At 37.4% G+C, this 21,907-nt stretch overlaps 1 protein-coding gene and 1 pseudogene across 4 annotated transcripts in view; one reads left to right on the top strand and one right to left on the bottom strand.

The window, feature by feature from the left end:
- IMMP2L (inner mitochondrial membrane peptidase subunit 2) overlaps window positions 1-21,907 on the top strand; it is an 895,893-nt gene that overhangs the window by 51,612 nt on the left and 822,374 nt on the right. The window lies entirely within an intron of this gene.
- Window positions 19,458-20,064, bottom strand: LOC137768524 (ras-related protein Rab-9A-like; annotated as a pseudogene).

The raw sequence follows: 21,907 nt of genomic DNA, 5'->3' as shown, positions 1-21,907 counted from the left end.
GCGAACCCGTGTCCCCTGCATTGGCAGGCAGATTCTCAACCACTGCGCCACCAGGGAAGCCCAACTCTCTCTTTTTTTAATGTTGAAGTAATTTTAGATTTACAGAAAAGTTTTAAGAGTAGTACAGATAACTCCCATGTGTTCTCTACTCAGATTCACCAGTTTTCAGTATTTTGCCACGTTGATTTTATTCTCTTCCTCTTTCTCTTTCTTTCCTCTCCTCCCCCCATATATAACATATAATAGATAATATATAACATATAATATATGCATCTATGTTTCTATGTATATATACTCACACATATATATATGTGTGAGTATATATACCCACAAACGTTGTTATTGAACCAGTTGAGAGTAGGCTGTATGCATCATGCCCCTTTAACAGTACTTCTCTATACTCTGCTGAGTATACTTATGATGCTTGCTGATTGGTATATTAATGATTTTTACAGATTTTTAAATTAAAAAAAATTTAATTAAAAATTTAACTTTAATATTTTATTCAGATTCATATGCATAGAATTTTTGATACATTAAGAGATATTGATTCAAGTTCTAAACTTTACATTTGAGAAAACTGAGGCCAGACATTTGAGATGATTTACAGTAACTTACATAGCCATTAGGTTTTACAAGTGATTTGAACCAACTCTGATAATGCTTTCCATTTTACTAAATAATAACCAATAAAAGTTGTGATTTATCACCGTGCTATAATGCCTCCTGATAGTATTCCTGTTCACAGAGATATTTCGTTCCATTTTGTTTTGGTTTATTGAATGATGTAATTAGTAAGTTATTTAATTTGGGGATGGTTTCATAGTACATTTGGCATTTAAACAAAGATTGAAATTAAGCTTATGTTATTTTATTTTTCTTGAATTTTATTTTATTTATTTTTTTATACAGCAGGTTCTTATAAGTCATCCATTTTATACACATCAGTGTATACATGTCAATCCCAATTGCACAATTCATCACACCATCACCTCCACCCCCACCGCTTTTCCCCCTTGATGTCCATACGTTTTCTCTCTACTTCTGTGTCTCAATTTCTGCTCTGCAAACCAGTTCATCTGTACCATTTTCTACGTTCCACATATATGCGTTAATATACGATATTTGTTTTCCTCTTTCTGACTTACTTCACTCTGTATGACAGTCTCTAGATCCATCCACATCTCTACAAATGACCCAATTTTGTTCCTTTTTATGGCTGAGTAATATTTGATTGTAGATATGTACCATCTGTACCATCTGTCGATGGGCATTTAGGTTGCTTCCATGACCTGGCTATTGTAAATAGTGCTGCAATGAACATTGGGGTACATGTGTCTTTTTGAATTATGGTTTTCTCTGGGTATATGCCCAGTAGTGGGATTGCTGGGTCGTATGGTAGTTCTATTTTTAGATTTTTAAGAAACCTCCATACTGTTCTCCATAGCGGCTGTATCAATTTACATTCCCACCAACAGTGCAAGAGGGTTCCCTTTTCTCCACACCCTCTCCAGCATTTGTTGTTTGTAGATTTTCTGATGATGCCCATTCTAACTGGTGTGAGGTGATACCTCATTGTAGTTTTGCTTTGCATGTCTCTAATAATTAGTGATGTTGAGCATCTTTTCATATGCTTCTTGGCCATCTGTATGTCTTCTTTGGAGAAATGTCTATTTAGGTCTTCTGCCCATTTTTGGATTGGGTTGTTTGTTTCTTTAATATTGAGCTGCATGAGCTGTTTATGTATTTTGGAGATTAATCCTTTGTCTATTGATTTGTTTGCAAATATTTTCCCCATTCTGAGGGTTGTCTTTTTGTTTTCTTTATAGTTTCCTTTGCTGTGCAAAAGCTTTGAAGTTTCATTAGGTCCCATTTGTTTATTTTTGTTTTTATTTCCATTACTCTAGGAGGTGGATCAAAAATGATCTTGTTGTGATTTCTGTCAGAGTGTTCTTCCTGTGTTTCCTCTAAGTGTTTTATAGTGTCCGGTCTTACATTTAGGTCTCTAATCCATTTTGAGTTTATTTTTGTGTATGGTGTTAGGGAGTGTTCTAATTTCATTCTTTTACATGCAGCTGTCCAGTTTTCCCAACACCAGTTATTGAAGAGTCTGTCTTTTCTCCATTGTATATCCTTGCCTCCTTTGTCATAGACTAGTTGACCATAGGTGTGTGGGTATATCTCTGGGCTTTCTATCTTGTTCCATTGATCTATATTTCTGTTTTTGTGCCAGTACCATATTGTATTGATTACTGTAGCTTTGTAGTATAGTCTGAAGTCAGGGAGACTCATTCCTCCTGCTCCCTTTTTTTCCCCTCAGGACTGCTTTGGCTATTCAGGGTCTTTTGTGTCTCCATACAAATTTTAAGATTTTTTGTTCTAGTTCTGTAGAAAATACCATTGGTAATTTGACAGGAATCGCATTGAATCTGTAGATTGCTTTGGGTAGTATAGTCATTTTCACAATATTGATTCTTCCAATCCAAGAACATGGTATATCTCTCCATCTGTTGGTATCATCTTTAATTTCTTTCATCAGTGTCTTATAGTTTTCTGCATACAGGTCTTTTGTCTCCCTAGGTAGGTTTATTCCTAGGTATTTTATTCTTTATGTTACAGTGGTAAATGGGAGTGTTTCCTTAATTTCTCTTTCAGATTTTTCATCATTAGTATATAGGAATGCAAGAGATTTCTGTGCGTTAATTTTGTATCCTGCAACTTTACCAAATTCATTGATTAGCTCTAGTAGTTTTCTGGTGGCATTTTTAGGATTCTCTATGTATAGTATCATGTCATCTGCAAACAGTGACAGTTTTACTTCTTCTTTTCCAATTTGTATTCCTTTTATTTCTTTTTCTTCTCTGATTGCTGTGGCTAGGAATTCCAACACTATGTTGAGTAATAGTGGTGACAGTAGACATCCTTGTCTTGTTCCTGATCTTAGAGGAAATGCTTTCAGTTTTTCACCATTGAGAATGATGTGTTTGCTGTGGGTTTGTCATATAAGGCCTTTATTATCTTGAGGGAGGTTCCCTCTATGCCCACTTTCTGGAGAGTTTTTATCATAAATGGGTGTTGAATTTTGTCAGAAGCTTTCTCTGCATCTATTGAGATGATCATATGGTTTTTATTGTTCAATTTGTTAATATGGTGTATCACATGGATTGATTTGCGTACATTGAAGAATCCTTGCATCGCTGGGATAAATCCCACTTGATCATGGTGTATGATCCTTTTAATATGTTGTTGGATTCTGTTTGCTAGTTTTTTGTTGAGAATTTTTGCAGTGATATTATATCACATATAATATTTGCAGAAAATTACAGATCATTAGTGATATTGGTCTGTAATTTTCTTTTTTTGTAGTATATTTATCTGGTTTTGGTATCAGGGTGATGGTGGCCTCATAGAATGAGTTTGGGAGTGCTCCTTCCTCTGCAGTTTTTTGGAAGACTTTGAGAAGGATGGGTGTTAGCTCTTCTCTAAATGTTTGATAGAATTCACCTGTGGAGCCATCTGGTCCTGGACTTTTGTTTGTTGGAAGATTTTTAATCACAGTTTCAATTTCATTACTTGTGATTGGTCTGTTCTTATTTTCTATTTCTTCCTGGTTCAGTCTTGGAAGGTTATACCTTTCTAAGAATTTGTCCATTTCTTCGAGGTTGTCCATTTTATTGGCATAGAGTTGCTTGTAGTAGCCTCTTAGGATGCTTTGTATTTCTGCAGTGTGTGTTGTAACTTCTCCTTTTTCATTTATGATTTTATTGATTTGAGTCCTCTCCCTCTTTTTCTTGATGAGTCTGGCTAGTGGTTTATCAATTTTGTTTATCTTCTCAAAGAAACAGCTTTTAGTTTTATTGGTCTTTGCTATTGTTTTCTTTGTTTCTATTTCATTTACTTCTGCTCACATCTTTATGATTTCTTTCCTTCTGCTAACTTTGGGTTTTGTTTATTCTTCTTTTTCTAGTTCCTTTAGGTGTAAGGTTAGATTGTTTATTTGAGATTTTTCTAGTTTCTTGAGGTAGGCTTGTATAGCTATAAACTTCTCTCTTAGAACTGCTTTAGCTGCCTCCCATAGGTTTTGGATCGTTGTGTTTTCATTGTCATTTGTCTCTAGGTATTTTTTGATTTCCTCTTTGATTTCTTTAGTGATCTGTTGGTTATTTAGTAACATATTGTTTAGCCTCCATGTGTTTGTGTTTTTTACGTTTTTTTCCCTGTAATTGATTTCTAATCTCATAGCATTGTGGTCAGAAAAGATGCTTGATATGATTTCAATTTTCTTAAATTTACTGAGGCTTGATCTGTGACCCAAGATGTGATCTATCCTGGACAAGGTTCCGTGCGCACTTGAGAAGAAAGTGTAATCTGCTGTTTTTGAGTGGAATGTCCTATAAATATCAATTAAATTTATCTGGTCTATTGTGTCATTTAAAGCTTGTGTTTTCTTATTAATTTTCTGTTTGGATGATCTGTTTATTGGTGTAAGTGAGGTGTTAGCAAGTCCCCCACTATTACTGTGTTACTGTCGATTTCCTCTTTTATAGCTGTTAGCAGTTGCCTTAGTATTGAGGTGCTCCTATGTTGGGTGCATATATGTTTATAATTGTTATATCTTCTTCTTGGTTTGATCCCTTGATCGTTATGTAGTGTTCTTCCTAGTCTCTTGTAACATTCTTTTTTTAAAGTCTATTTTTTCTGATATGAGTATTGCTACCCCAGCTTTCTTTTGATTTCCATTTGCATGGAATATCTTTTTCCATCCCCTCACTTTCAGTCTGTATGTGTCCCTAGATCTGAAGTGGGTCTCTTGTAGATAGCATATATATGGGTCTTGTTTTTGTATCCATTCAGCAAGCCTGTGTCTTTTTGTTGGAGCATTTAATCCCTTTATGTTTAAGGTAATTTTCAATATGTATGTTCCTACTACCATTTTCTTAATTGTTTTGGGTTTGTTTTTGTATGTCCTTTTCTTCTCTTGTGTTTCCCACTTAGAGAAGTTCCTTTAGCATTTGTTGTAGAGCTGGTTTGGTGGTGCTGAGTTGTCTTAGCTTTTGCTTGTCTGTAAAGCTTTTGATTTCTCCATCGAATCTGAATGAGATCCCTGCCGGGTAGAGTAATCTTGGTTGTAGGTTCTTCCCTTTCATCACTTTAAATATATCCTGCCACTCCCTTCTGGCTTGTAGAGTTTCTGCTGAGAAATCAGCTGTTAACCTTATGGGAATCCCCTTGTGTGTTATTTGTCGTTTTTCCCTTCCTGCTTTCAATAATTTTTCTTTGTCTTTAATTTTTGCCAATTTGATTACTGTGTGTCTTGGCATGTTTCTCCTTGGGTTTATCCTATATGGGACTCTCTGTGCTTCCTGGAGTTGGGTGGCTACTTCCTTTCACATGTTAGGGAAGTTTTTGACTATAATCTCTTCAAATATTTTCTCTGGTCCTTTCTCTCTCTCTTCTCCTTCTGGGACCCCTATAATGCGAATGTTGTTGCGTGTAATGTTGTCCTAGATGTCTCTTATGCTGTCTTCATTTCTTTTCATTCCTTTTTTCTTTACTCTGTTCCACAGCAGTGAATTCCACCATTCTGTCTTCCAGGTCACTTATCCATTCTTCTGCCTCAGTTATTCTGCTATTGATTCCTTCTAGTGTATTTTTCATTTCATTTATTGTATTGTTCATCTCTGTTTGTTCTTTCTTTAATTCTTCTAGGTCTTTGTTAAACATTTCTTGCATCTTCTCGATCTTTGCCTCCATTCTTTTTCTGAGGTCCTGGATCATGTTCACTATCATTATTCTGAATTCTTTTTCTAGAAGATTGCCTATCTCCATTTAGTTGTTTTTCTGGGCTTGTATCTTGTTCCTTCATGTGGTATATAGACCTCTGCCTTTTTGTCTTGTCTGTCTTTCTGTGAATGTGGTTTTTTTCCCACAGGCTGCAAGATCGTAGTTCTTCTTGCTTCTGCTGTGTGCCCTCTGGTGGATGAGGCTATCTACGAGGCTTGTGCACATTTCCTGATGGGAGGGACTGGTGGTGGGTAGAGCTGGCTGTTGCTCTGGTGGGCAGAGCTCAGTCAAGCTTATATTATAAGTGGGAGATGAAAGATTTTAAAGTTTGATACTCAGGTTGATGGAAGACACCATATGTTAAACTGAGGATTATAGATTTCCTAAGAAGGAATTAGACTTTAGTTTCTGGAAATATGGCAGAATAGACATCTTGAAAATATTTCCAATGCAGAACTCATTAAAAAGTATAAATAAAACATTAAAAATCTTTAAAAATGCATAGTGACCTTGCTGGAAGGTAAGGGAAATGACCAGAGACCACACATAAGGGGGAATACATTTCTAGAGTAGTAAGTACACATTAAAATAATCAGCTGTCTTCTGGACATTTGTCATTTCCTGGTAACTTAGAGTTTTGGTTTTAATGGCCACGTGGGGATCAGCCCTGGACTGATACAAGGTAGAGAGTTGGGACAGAAATTCTGAGTAAATTCAGTATCATGGAAGAGACACATCTTTAGGGAACTGATAGACTAAAACCAGAATCTGTTTTGAGAGAAAAATTGCCAGGTCTCTGAGTACAGCGTAAAAACCCTAATGTGGAATTGAAATTTGAATTCACTTTCACTGTAACTGAAAAACCCTAAACAGAGTTAGTAATTTATAGAGGACAGGGGTTTAGGGCAGCCTCAGGCACCTGGCAGAAGCTATCACCAGTCCTCCTGGGCACATGCAAAGTTTGATGAACATGATCTCACAGTAAAAAATATCATACAAGGAAGTGAATGTTTTAAGTGAGAGTCAATAACAACCCGTGGTAGAATCAGACCTTAAAGACTTTAGATATTAGAACTATCAGCTGTTAAATGTAGTATGTTTAAAGAAATAAAAAAGGAAACTGAAAATATGAGAAAGCAACAAAAGGTTATTTAAAATGGTCAAGCAAAGTGTGCTTTAATATATTTTTTAAGATATTAAAATGATGTGATTAGGTTAAAAATCCTTATCTTCTATACTATGAATCTAATAAAATTTGCAATGAAATATACATACATATACATATATATATATATAAAATAGGTGAAATTTATTTTAATATTAGAGGAGGAAAAGTGGAGTGGGGTTACAGATGAAACAAGATTGGCCATGAGTTCATAATGTTGATTCTAGATGATGGATAACATGGTAGTTCATTATTTTAATCTGTCTAGTTTTTAAAAAACAGGTTTATACCCATTCTGAGTGAGTTAATGATTTTTAGTGAATTTGTAGCGCTGTACAGTCATCACCTTTTAGAAAGTTTTCAAGATCCCTCATGCCTGTTTGAAGTTAATTCTTGCTTCCACCTTGCCTTAGGCAACCACTGATCTGCTTTATAGATTTGCCTTTTCTGGACATTTCCTGTGAATAGAACCAAACAATATGTGATCTTTTTGTCCAGCTTCTTTTACTTACCATAATGTGTTTTGAGGTTTATCTATGTTGTACTATATATCAATAGTTGGTATAATTTTATTGCTGAATAGTATTCCATTGTATGGATATATCACATTCTGTTTATCTCTTCACCAGTTGATGAACATTTAGGTTGTTTCTACATTTTCATTATTGTGAATAATGCTGCTGTGGACATTTGTGTACAGGTCTCTGTATAAACATGTTTTCATTTCTCTTGGGCAGATACCTAGGAGTGGAATTGCTAAGTTGTATGGTACATTTATGTTTAATTTTTAAAGAAATTGCCAAACGAACACTGGGGTAGGAGAAAGTGTGTTGATTTGCACTGCCTGCACTCTCATTCTACCTCTTTGTTGCCGGGTCAGGGGAAGTGAAGGGACCCTGCCCAGTCTCACTGCTGCTGGGTGAGGCTGGAAGTCTAGGTCCCTGCTCAACCCACCGACACAATGGTGTTGGGTCAGTTTTTCCTTTGGTGGTTGCCTGAATTAGGACAGGTATTATAAAAAATGTTTTTTTTGTTCCACTTGGCCATGCTTTTCCAGTCTTTTGGGTAAAAAATAGGCTCTTCTTCAGGCTTTTTTGTCCTGCCTATTGGTGGTTCCTGGTTGCAGGCTTCTCCAGCACCTCATCTAGGATGCATGGGAAGCAAAAGGAAAACCCAGGGAACTCGCCACCGTGTCACTCCTCAAGTCCTAAGGTCCCTAGCCTCCAGTATATCTTCTTTACATCTTTCAGAGTCTTCCTGTATTTGTTAATTACCTCTGGGATGTTTTAGTTGTGAGAGAGAGAGTGTGATGAATGGAGGTACACCATTTTGGTTCTAGGCTGTATTTTTTACCTTTCCTAGTAGTCAAATGTGACTAAGTTCTGGCCAGTGAAAAAAGACCAGGAAAGTGAGGTGCCATTTCCAGGCCTGACCCATAAAAACCTTCTTTGTAATCCATGCTGTGTCTTCTGTCTGCTGGCTGGATGCAGAGGATCCAGTTGAGGACTTGGAGGCCACAGGAGATGGTGGATCTGCAAGATAGAAAGAACGTGGGTTTCCCAATGACTGGGTGTAGTACTGGGTGTATTGTACTACACCCAATAGTGGGTGTAGTAAATCCACTCACTATTGTATTATAGACTGAGCTTTGGAGATTCTTTTTATAGGCAGTTAGCCTAGTTTGACTATACAACAAGACTTAATACTATACCTTTTCCTGTCTGCTTTTTCTTATCTTACACTTCCTTTAAGGCTAAACTCAAGTCCTATCTTCTTCACACAGCTTTCCCTAATTCCATCATTCACTTATTTGAAATCCTACAGCCCTGTAAATTTAACTTATGATTATAAATTCTTTTGTATTGTCCTCTAGTCATCTTAACTATGGGTTAATACTAATTACTTTGTAAGCTTCTAAAAGAAAGGGACCATATTCCTCTCACCTACCTGTTCAAGAGGATGGTGAATAACTGCATATTAAATTTGTTCTTTGAAGCATTGAAGTGCCTGAATAATTAAACCCTACAGCAATATGATAAAATGAAATTATCATCATTAAAATTTTTTTCCTTTAAATTTGAGGGTGTTTCTGCACTTTGCACCTGAAAAACTTTTTAGCTCCTTGATGAATCCATCATATTCTTTATAGCAGAAATTTTCAAACCTTTTTGCCCATGACTCATATTATAGATTTTCATTGTACACACAGACACGCGACTGAAACAAAAGTTTCATGTAACAGTGCTTAAACTGTAATTACCATCATTATGTGCAATGCCCTCCGATATTTTCTATTCTGGTCACAACCCATTAAATTGATTCTATGACTCACTCACTGGTCACGACCTGTAATATGAAAAATGCTGCTTTATTGCTGGAGGGAGGAGTGAAAGGGTGAAGCTGCTTACATTGAGCTATAACTAAGGGAGTGGAGCACGTTAGCTCTTGATTCTGAAATTTTATTTTATTTTTTTTTAATTTTTTAATTTTTTATTTTTTAAATATTTTATTTATTTATTTATTTATTTATTTATTTATGGCTGTGTTGTGTCTTCGTTTCTGTGCGAGGGCTTTCTCTAGTTGTGGCAAGCGGGGGCCACTCTTCATCGCGGTGCGCGGGCCTCTCACTGTCGCGGCCTCTCTCGTTGCGGAGCACAGGCTCCAGACGCGCAGGCTCAGTAATTGTGGCTCACGGGCCTAGTCGCTCCGCGGCATGTGGGATCTTCCCAGACCAGGGCTTGAACCCATGTCCCCTGCATTGGCAGGCAGATTCTCAACCACTACGCCACCAGGGAAGCCCGATTCTGAAATTTTAAATGTGAGCTTGTCGTAACGGCTTCAAGCAGTAAATGCAACACAAAGGATGAGGAGGCGCAATGCCTGAGAAAGCCATTTTGCAGTTAGTGTGGTTCTTGGGCCTTTTTTATTAACACTACCTGTGTACCCGAGCCCCATTTCAGATCTATGAAATTAGAATCACTGCTAGGACCTTGGAATCTGCATTGTGACAAGCTCTGTAAATGCTCAAGTTTGAGAACTGTTTTTTTACAGAGAGCCCCAGCTCTTGGGTATGAGAGATTGTTGGGGGATTTGCCAAAATGCAAACAACTTTTGCTTGAAAAATCCTGATTGCCTTGGTTTGTTAAGCTTTTGAATTCTAACTCATAGTATTTTTTAAAAATATATTTTTTATTCCCCATCCTTTTGTCTGTTGAATTATTTACCATATATCTGTGCTAGTTTTAGCTTATTTTCTTGTTTCTAATCTCATACCAATTGTTTTATCAATTTATATTATTTTCATTTTAGATTTTCTTACTAGTTTGTAAACTTTGTTTTTATTTCTTCTTCCTAATTTTACTTTTATATTATCTTTCTACTTTATTAAAACTTTAAAATGTGTGTTCTGCACTTTGTAGCTTTAAGAATGTTTTTTAATTTTTAAAGACATTTTAAGAATGTCTGTTAATTTTTTTTTGCTTTATTTAGTTTATTTGTTTTACCAGCGAATTTTCTTCCTCCCTCCCTCCTTTCCTTCCTTCCTTCCTTGCTCTCTTTCTTTCTTACAATATATACCGTCTTTTATTTCTGTAGTTTTTAAAATGACCAATAGGAAGCACAGAGTGTTAGCTGAGAGAATGGCACATTCTCTTAGGATGGGAGACTTATAGATTTTTACAGTAATAGCTTCTCAATGAATCATAACTCTCTCATTGATTTGTATAGTTCCCCCCACATTGACTCTGGCCATGTGACTTGCTTTAACCATGGGGCATCAGCAGATGTTATTCAAGTGGAAACATGGTGAGCACTTGTGAACTGGGAACATGCAAGAAACTCAGGCTGTCCTGCTAGAGGGGACATTGAAGGACAAATGAGACATTCTGGCCAACAATCCCCAGGTAAATGCCTGACATATGACTAGGGCCATCTAGGACTTCCAGCCCCATTTGAGCCCCATATGGTTACAACCACATGAGTGACCACAGGAGAAAGCAGCAGAGGATCTGCCCCCACTGAGTGGAGCCCAAATTGCAGCATCATGATCAAATAAATGGTTATTCTGTTAAGGCACAGTTTTGGAATGGTTTGTCATGAAGCAATAGGTAACTGAAACTAAAATTAGTATTATTAGTGAGGTGCTGCCATAACAAAATCCTAAATTATGTTGCATTGGTTTTGGGACTGGGTGGCAGTTGAGGTCTAGAAAAATGGTGAAGGGATTGTTGGCAGAGGCTGGAAAAATGACAAACTGTTAATGGAATCTGGAGAGGTGGTGAGGAAACTGTTATTGGAGATTGGAATGATGATGACGCATTTTTATGGTTCTGAAACAATTTTAAAAACTGTCACTTACAGGAACTTAGAATACAGAAGATGTATGTACTGAATTTGTGGATCTGGCTTAAGGATCCAGGCAGAATATTGAAATTGTCAACTGGCTTCTGATAGCTTTGTATAAGGTATGGGAAGAGAGAAATGAACTTAAAGCAGAAATTAGAGGAAATACAGGGTGTCCAGGAATTTCTGTATTGGAAAATAAAACTGTTTCTTTCATAGTCTCTGGCAGGCAAAAGATTCTTAAAGTACAAAGTGGCCTGGAGTAAATATCAAGTACTCTTTATTAAGACTTTAGAAAGATTTAAGGTAGATCCTTTTAGCTAGATGAAAGAGATGATAAGTTGAGAAGAATCTTAAGGGTTTTGTGCCCTAACAACCTAACACTTCCAAATTAGAGAAGGATCTAGTTTGAAAGAGTTATGGATATAGTTTTAGGGGGAATAGAATGAAGCTCAGTTAGATGCATAGGAAGTCTACAGAGTTTTAAGAGATTAGAATTGGCTTATACTAAAAGGGATGGTCAGTTTAAAAAGAGGCCTCTTGGCCTCAATTTACTATGAATAGCAGCATTTCTATTTAAAAAGAACCCCAAAGCCCAGAGGGCAGAGCAAAGAGCCATGGAGAAGAATAGATTAGGAAACCATTCCAGATAACAGAAATGGGCCCTAATTAAAAGAACATTCCTGTCCCTGTGTTAGGAGGCTCTGACAACATCTGCTGCTGGATTTTAGACCTGTATGGATAAATGAATTCTGTGTTTCTCCCATTCCTTTTTAAAATCTATTGTAGTTATCCTGTCCCCTGTCTTTCCATTGTATGTTGGATATTTGGGGGACAGACAATTTTTTCTTTTTGCTTCGTAAACTTCTGATTCAAGATGAGCTGCATTCAAGTTGTATCCTCATCCATACTTGGAGCTGATGCATATTATGAGGTAATAAAATTTGATCCTTTTGCAAAAGTCAGAGGAGATGTTGGAGATCCTGGGAAGGGTTGCATGTGTTTGCATGTGGGAAGGATATGATTCATTGGGTCCAGAGGGCAGAACTTTGATAGATTGTTACATTAACATCCCCTCCCCTACCCCCAACTCCTATAAGCCATGCCTCTTGGTTCTCAAGCTCTTTTGTAGACTCCTACCCTGACTCTTGGCTTGGCCATATGACTTCCTTTGGCCAGTGGAATTATAGCTAACATGTCTACAGAGGTTTGTTAGATGCTTACACAGTGGAGCTTGTCCTCTGGGATCACTGCTATCCCTATGATTGCAGTTGCCTGAATGATCTCAGGTCACACTAGCTTACTAACCACCTGGTTAGTCATTTAGCATAGCCTAAATGCAGAGAATCAAGAGCAAATAGCTGATTACTGTTTTAAGTTTTGGAGTAGTTTGTTTTATAGCAGTAGATGAGTAATATAAAGATTGTATGCTTTTGTCCCTTTTATCTGCCACAATGCTTTTTGATTCCTTTCAATAGACTGTTTTCTACACAGTCAACCCCTTGAATTCTAATAGCTTTGATTTATGTAATTCAGAGGTCCCATGGACCAAAATTTCTATTTATACCCACTTGTACTGCTAGAATGGGGGCTTTTTTTTTTCACATGATGCAGTATCAGGTTCAGCAATGAAGAGCTGAAGGATTTAAAATCCATGGTCTCATTTTCACAGATTTGTTTACAGATATTGTACATATGAAGTGAATAGATTGCTGTGCACTGCACCTACTTGGGAGTTTGGCCTCTTTGGAGTTATGTACACCTGGGGAAATCATCCCATCAGCCTCCTAAAAACCTTTTTTTATTTGTTGAACCAACTTCTTTCTGTTGCTACACATCTTACTATGAACTTCTTTTTAGGTCAGGAGGGCACATCAGAGGGAAACGTGGTTTCTTCTGGGCAATGGAGAAGGACGTACTAGTGAATAAGAAGGCCTTATTCAGTTTTATGAGGATGTTAAAGATTCATCAGTATATAGATGTATCTTGGTGTCAGTACATAGATGTATCTATGTAGCTGGCTTAGATTACATATAGTAATCTGTCTTCTTGTTACTATGTAGAAATGTTTATTTATATCAATTTAATATTTCATTAACTATACATCATCTATTTCATTTTGTGATTAATTAGAACTACTAATTTGAATAGCTATATCAATATGTTTTATTAGCAGGGAAACACCATACACATATTTAATGGTAGTGTTTTGTAGTAATTGCATTATTGCATTGAACCAGAAAGTTTGCAGATTGTAACCTTGCAGTCTAGTTACAGTGATGTGAATAAAGGGGATGCTTAAACACTAAAGAACTTAAGAAGAAAGCAAACTTCAAAAATATTTGTAATAAAAAGATATAAGAATCAGATGCTTGGGGCTTCCCTGGTGGCACAGTGGTTAAGAATCTGCCTGCCAATGCAGGGGATACGGGTTCAGCCCTGGTCCAGGAAGATCCCACATGCTGCGGAGCAACTAAGCCCATGCACCACAACTACTGAGCCTGCGCTGTACTCATGAGCCACAACTACTGAGCCGGCGTGCTACAAGTACTGAAGCCCGTGCGCATAGAGCCCATGCTCCACAACAAGAGAAGCCACCGCAATGAGAAGCCCGCGCACCACAACGAAGAGTAGCCCCCGCTTGCCGCAACTAGAGAAAGCCCATGTGCAGCAACGAAGACCCAATGCAGCCAAAAATAAATAAATAAAATAAATAAATAAATAAAATTGTGAAAAAATATAAATAAAATAAAATTAGATACTCCTCTAGTTAAAAAAAAAAAGAATCAGATGCTTTTTTTCCTTTAAAAGCTTAATTGCTTCCTTCTTTCTCTAAAGCATTGCATTTTTTTTTTATTTATTTTTTTTATTTTTTTATTTTTTTATTTTTGGCTGTGTTGGGTCTTCGTTTCTGTGCGAGGGCTTTCTCCAGTTGCGGCGAGTGGGGGCCGCTCTTCATTGCGGTGCGCGGGCCTCTCACTATCGCGGCCTCTCTTGTTGCGGAGCAGAGGCTCCAGACGCTCAGGCTCAGTAGTTGTGGCTCACGGGCCCAGTTGCTCCGCGGCATGTGGGATCTTCCCAGACCAGGGCTCGAACCCGTGTCCCCTGCATTGGCAGGCAGATTCTCAACCACTGCGCCACCAGGGAAGCCCCAAGCATTGCATTTTGATTGAAGAAAACTTGGACAGTATAGAAAAATACACAAATAAAAATAATCTACATCACCTTCCAGAATTAGTTACTTTAAGATGTTATTGTATAATACTAATAGTTAAAAAGTACTGAGTGATCAGTGTGTTCCAGGCATTATAGTATAGTATTCAGTTTAAATATAATAGTTTGTTTAATATGCCCGGAAATCCTATGATGAAGGTACTATTACTAATCCATTTTACAGATGAAGAAACAGGAGCAGAGAGATTAATCTGTTGAAGATTACACAGATTTAAGCCCAGACTTTTGACTAAAAGTTTGCATTTCTAAACCATTGTAAGTTCTTCTCATACCTTTCTGCAGTTTTCCTTCCTCCTTCCCTCCCTCCTTCTCTCCCTTCCTCCCTTCCCTTTCTAAGCTGGATCACACCAATTTGTTTTTTTCCATTTATCACATTTTCACCTAATTTATTTTGCCAAACATATCCAAATATCCTTAAATATTTCTCTGCAATGTGATTTTTAATGGCTTCTGGTATCCATATATCATATGGTTTAACCATTACTATTTGAATCAGTTTTCTATTATAGGTATTTAGGTTGGCTCAGTTATTCACCTATCATAAATAATATATGATAAGCATCCTTGTACATATTTTTGATTATTTCCTTAGGATAACTTTCTAAATATGACATTTCCAGGCCTAAGGATAAGACCACTTTAAAGACTTTAGATACATTTTGGCAAATTACCTTCAGATAGTTTGTAAAGATTTTTATTTGTACAAGCAATATATGAGAGTGCCTGTAAAACTTTGATGTGTCTCTATATATACATAGAAAATACAATCTAAAGAATGAAAAATTAGCAACTCACTATTCTTCCAAGTTAAATTAAAATGGTATATGTCCATTTAAAAATTTTATTAATATAGCTTTAAAGGCTTGCTTTTTAAAGAAAAGTTAAGAAATTTAGTATCTACAGAAATACAAATTATTTTTCAGTGAAAAAAATTTCGTGCAGAAATATCAAAAGGATGAGAAAATATTCACCTCAATTTAAAGTGAATATTTTTTAAAAGGCTCTTAAATCTCTGAATAAAATGTGATTTGAATCATATTTGGATTTTCAGGGGTGAGGAATCCCATTGCCTAGCACAATGCCTAGCAGAATTGGAATTCAGGAGTTTTTCAGTGATGAAGGAATGAATGAGGAAAAGAAAGCATGAATTAATTTTTCTAACTTCACTTCTTTAACAAAGGCATCCTTTGTTGTCTTTTAAGTTGGGCATATAAAAATATATCTCTCTTCCAGCTCATGTGAAACCTGTCCAAAGTCTACACATGTGAGCAGAGAGAGGCTGCCAGGATTATCTGGTCAAGGCGGAGTGACTGGTCTAGGCCAGAGCTCTAAAGCGACTCTGTGAAGCGGGGAGGTTTCTAATGGGGACCTCCTGATATTGCCAGATGCTCCTGTGGGGAGCCTCTGGAAGCTGGAGCAGGTGTGAGGAGCCCATTATTCTCAACTTATTAATAAAGTGTCAAATGTAACTAGGACTTAATAAGTATACATTTCCTGAGATGCTTTATGATATGAATTTCTTCCTTTTAGCACTCAAGTGTAACTGAGTATGTATGTGCGACTCTAGGTTTTTATCACCTTGCCAGGTTAAGGGCCCTGAGGTCAAAAGTTTGAATAATTTTTGAATTAGATGGATGGTCATTGTAGGGGGTCAAGTATTCAGGGCTATGGGTAATAAGTACCCTTTACCTGGAAAGAATGCTCCACTTCCAACTTAAAGCTTCATGCAGACTTGGGTACAGTATAGTCCATTTTCTTATGCACACCTTGTAAGACAAGTCTGAGAACTCTAGAAGCCATGCAAACAATAAGACACCTGAATAGCAAGAGAAGGAAGATGACATTTTACACAATTTTATTCATGTTTTTTCAAAAGTATGGCGTCTAATAATAATAATTGTTCTGTAATCAGAATATACTTATTTTAAGTGTACCTCATTGCTTGCTGGCTAGTGCTACAATGTTAGAAAGTTTACAATGAAGTATTATTTCAGTTTCTCCTCTTACTTTAATAGTCCCACTCCGCCGCACCTCACCCCACCAATCAGTTCTCTAAAATAATGGTTCTTCAAAAGAAGTCTGGGGGCCGCTGTTGATTCCTGTGGCTGGCACTGGGGACTATCTTATTGAAAAGCACAAAATACTATTTAAACATTTTAGATTGTATATAGTCAGGGTGGGTAGTGCTCATTATAGGTCTGAAAAGATTGACAATACTGCTCCCAAAGAAGTGAGGTTAAAACCAGGCTTTATTGGTAGACTATCGGTAGTGAATTGTGGCTGTGGACTTCTTTTGTTTTAATTAAAGAGTGAATGAGAAAATAAATGAATAAGAAATTTATAGAAAAAATCAAAACCATAATAATATCATTTATTATTTGGCTGTGGCTAAATCTTACAAGGTGAGAAATCTGTCATGTCTCTGTTTAATTCTCTAGGGGAGTTGTATTTTCCTAAATCAAGACATGTATTTCCTCCAGACTGTCATATGATTTGAACTTAGACACAAGCTGAGAATTTAGGATACCTTGACAATGATATTTGTTTGTAGGAGAAATAAAAATCTTTCAGATTGATCAGAGAGAACATTAAAGCTCAACTTCTGTGTTATATTTGTTTCAAAAGCAGGTTTGATATCTGCCATTTCAAGGTTTAACATAATTTATTAACATCTGTTGAAATCTTCTGACTTATATTGTCTTTCTTAGAGTGAATGATATACTACTTAGGTCAGAGCAAAGCATATAACCTCTTTTTAATGTAACTTAAATTTTTTCCAAAAAAAAAAAGAAAGAAAAAGAAGATTATAATCTCATCAATCAGAGCTAATTTAAGATGTTTTTTGCTGTATACCTTTATTTATATATGTATGTATGTTTTAAAAATGAAACTTAAAAACATAATGGGCATAATGTTTTGGGTTTTTTTCTTTAAATTTATTTAATGGCTGCGTTGGGTGTTCGTTGCTGCACACAGGCTTTCTCTAGTTGCGGTGAGCAAGGGCTACTTTTCGTTGTGGTGCACGGGCTTCTCGTTGCAGTGGCTTCTCTTGTTGTGGAGCACAGGCTCTAGGCGCACGGGCTTCAGTAGTTGTGGCTTGTGGGCTCCAGAGTGCAGGCTCAGTAGTTGTGGCGCACGGGCTTAGTTGCTCTGCGGCATGTGGGATCTTCTCGGACCAGGGCTCGAACCCGTGTTCCCTGCATTGGCAGGCAGATTCTTAACCACTGTGCCACCAGGGAAGTCCAAGAGATGTATACATTGTTTAGATAACGTACATTGCTTGGGAAACATCTTAGTTAAATATGCTTTCAAACACCTTTAATCTTTTAAACTTCAAAGTATAGAAATACTATTTTCCAGCCACTGTTCTGTGATTGGGCATACAAAAATGAATAAAGTATGGTTCCTGCAATTGAGAAACTTACAGTGAAAGAGTCATATGTATAGGCAGATACCTGTTATAAGGTTTTAAGAGCTATCCGTGAAGTTTACCTAAATTGCTAAGGGAGCACAGGTGGGGGAATGATTAATTTAGCCTTGTGGAGGAGAGGAAAGGTAAAAGAAAACTATTGTTTCCTTTGTAAAAATCAAACAAGGTCTTCCAGGTGTTGACTAATGATTCTAATATTTTACTGCTTGAAATTAGACGTGCTTCCTTCTGGGTTTTTTTTTCCCCTACATAAATCTTTTGTTTACAATGCATTACCTTTTGGTTCTAGCAATTAACATTAGAAAAGTTGGTAGATGATTGATTCTGTAAGGGAAAGATGAATGCAAGTGTCAAGATTTGAGTCTATAGGGATTATTGTGTCCCTAACCATGGAGCACCAGGAAGTAATTTCCTAATTTCTGCAAGGGAACTTCAAGTTTTGTTGTGTTTTGTTTTAAGACTTCACAGAGAAGTCACCATCATCTGAGCTGGGCTTTGAAAGATAAATAGAATTTTTCCAAGTAGGGAAAAGGCATTCTGGGAAGAGGGAAAGTCTGGTGATAGGTGACTCAGAGAGAGAAGTTGAGAAGGACTCAAGAGTTTTCTAGTATGGGGGATAAGGTGAGTGGTGATACTGTTAACTAAGGAGGAGAGTATAGAAGTATATTTTGGGGCTAGGATGGAGTATGGTTTCTGTTTTGGGCATGTTGATTTGGGGAGTCTTTGGAAATTTCATTAACTGATTTTTTAAAAATTCTTTCCACTAAAATTTATTAATATCCTTACTTGCCCACGTATGAAGAACACAGACATAAGAAATAATCTATTCTCAAAATGCTTATAGACTCTTGGAGAGACAATCCAATAATTATGATATGTGCTTAAAACTGCTATGATAGCAGCAGTCACAGGTTTTGATGGGGAACTTGGGAGTTTTGATCACCTAATGGAGACTGAAGATGGGAATGGGGAGGAGAGATAAGGAGTGATAGGAAAGAATTCCTATGAGATTGCCTCACGGAATTCAAGTTTTTTTTTTTTTTTTTTTCTGGATTTCAATCTTTAATATCTAACATTATTGCTTTAGGACATGTTTTCCCTGAACCAGGAACAGAATGCTAATTACATAAAAATATACACATAGAAAAAGTAGTTCTCCATTTTCCCAGGGAAAAAACAGTAACTTCTAGAATACTCAAGTGTTTTGTTTTAATTACAAAGTCTTGGTCATCTCATTTATTAGCTCTGTGACATACATATTTAAATTAAACATTATTAGACAACCGTTAACAACTTATAAATGTAAGGTGCCATTACTGAGTAAATAGAGTCTCCTGTGAGTGGATGTGTCCCTTCTCCCACCCACTAACAAGGCAGTAATATGGTTAGTTTAATTTTATGAGTACATGATCCATCGCTGCAAACACTAATTCTCGTCTTCACCCTCTGCTTATCTGTGCAAGTGTGTGAGCTGGTTAGATCGCACGGGCCACCTCTCTAACTTCAACAGCAAGATGAGCTGGGCTTGGGCTTTCGGTGCAGACTAATTGTGTCTGTCTGAAGCAAGTGATCTGACCTATCCTCGGTAGCAAGCGCTCTTCGAACTGCTTCCTCAAAGGCCGCTGTGACATTCGTCGCATCTTTTGCACTTGTTTCAAAAGTAAGGATGGTCGCTGTTGTCCCTGCACCAGGCTTGAGCTTCTTCTGCAGACACCTGCCGCTCGCTGATGTCAACCTTGTTACCCAAAATCACAAAAGGAAAGCTTTCGGGCTTTTTCACATCCACATAATGTATGAATTCTTTCTTCCAGTTACTCAAGTTCTGGAAGCTTTGAGAATCATCGACGCTAAAAGTAAGCAGGCAACAGTCAGAACCTCTGTAAAATGGTGTCCTCAGGCTTCTGAATCACTCTTGACCGGCCGTGTCCCAGATCTGTATGGTAACAAAATGTCTATCCACCTCCAAATCTTTATTTAAAAATCCCACACCTATTGTATGGAAGAGCTGGGTATCAAACTTATTAGACACATATCTGTTCATTAGAGAACTCTTCCCAACTCCACCATCTCCAAGGAGAATTACTTTAAAAATTGATGATTTTCCTAACATTTTTAATCTCAAGATCTCTGATTTCAGAACCCTTAATTGTTCAGTTCAAATATTATCATTATCTCTAGGGCTGTCGGGAAGATCCACTTGGACACGGACAGCAGGAAAAGCCGTTCACCACTGTGCCAGGCGCATTATAGGAGCGCAGGGAGTTTCTTGCGGCCACACGCAGGAAGCCCGGGAGCTCCGGGCCAGCCCGTCGGGGTGCAGGGAGGAAAGAGAGAGGGTCGAGGACCCTGCGGGCAGGAGGCGTCGGCGGCGCTGCCGGGGGCCAGCACCGAGGGAACAACATGGTGACGGGCGGGGCCCTCAAGTGTTGTTTTGAAGTATGAGTTAAACAGATTGTGGGAAGAGGGAAAGAGGGGGAAACATGTCAGGCAGGAATTTTGCTTAGATGATGCCTTGGGAGTGTGAGGAAGTAACCTGTGTATAGAGAGCACTGCTTGTGGTTTAGTGTAACTTGTAGGAACTATGTAAGTGGGGATTGGTAGGGTCCTGCAGATCATATGTCTCTTGATTTTTATGTTGAAGACAGTCATGTTGGTAGTGTCAGGAAGCTAGTGAAGGATTTTAAGTAGGGGAATGGCTTGATCAAATTTGATGCACAGCAACCAATTAGAATTATGTTCTAGAATTTCAGAAATGCAGTTGGGGGGTAGGGTATAAATTTAACTAGGGGTCACAGTAATGGATAAAGTGCTTCCTGCTTAGATGTGGAGACAGGTAAATAAAACTGACATCACAGTATGTGAAGTGTTGTAGTATGCAGTGCTATGTATTGAGTATAGAGGAGGAAGTGATTTGGGACTTCACTTTTAACAGTCATAGGTATATGGGTGGTATTTGCAACTGAGAATATTGATGATTTTTCTAAGGAAATAATATGAAGCAGAGATGAAAGAACTGACGGTAGAATTCCAGAAGAAAGCAGCCTTCATAGGATAATGGTTATAGAAGAATCATCTAAAGCTGTGATGTTAGCACTGTGGGTTACAACTTATTTGTAGGTTGTAGATCAATACTAGTGGATGGGAAATTAATATGGTTGGCTATAGACAGAATTTTAAAAACATGGATTAAGAGAGAAAGAAAATATCAGGGTGTATGAAGTAAAGGTAATTATTATTTTGTGGCATCTTGTTCAGATGTGTGTATTTGTGCATGTGTGTATTGGGTAAAGTGTAAAATGTCTTTCTTATTAAGAGTTGTAATCACAAACTTTTGAAAAACAATAAAAGACACTAAGGAAGAGCAGTTGGAAATAATTAAATCACTTTTGTTCTTCACTACTCTGATGGCAAGGAAAAGAAATGGACCCAGTGCAAGTGCAATGGAAAGATTTTATGTGCAGGTGGTCTCCCCCTAGGCCACCTTTGCCATATCAGTTATGTAGGAAGAGAAATACAAAGAAATAAGGGGAAAGGACTTGCAAGATACAGAACTCAAAGACAGAGAGGGAGAGGAAGAAATAGAGAATATGAATGAGAAATATGGATGAGAAAGAATAAACCCCTATGGAAGCATGACTTTTAGCTTAACCCTACTGTGTGATGGCAAAAGCTCCATACCCTAGCACCATGGCCCAGCAAAGCCCCTTGGATTTATCCTGCCATATCAGCTCTGTTCCTTATTAGGGATAGAGCCAGAGGAGGAACCTGGGGAAAGGGTACAAAACTACCTCTAATTAAAGTTGTGATTTAGTAATATCAATAATAGAAGTTATTGAGAGCTTAACTATGGGCTAAGAACTATTCTAAGCACTTTAAATGCATGATCTCACCGAATAAGTTAATATTTGTAAAGCCCTTAGAACAATGTCTTGCACATGGTAAGTACTCAGCAA

Source organism: Eschrichtius robustus, chromosome 8 (genome assembly GCF_028021215.1).
Source record: "Eschrichtius robustus isolate mEscRob2 chromosome 8, mEscRob2.pri, whole genome shotgun sequence".
Taxonomy (NCBI): Eukaryota; Metazoa; Chordata; class Mammalia; order Artiodactyla; family Eschrichtiidae; genus Eschrichtius; species Eschrichtius robustus.
Note: the sequence above shows the minus strand (reverse complement) of the source record. Positions and strands in the feature narration are given on the sequence as shown.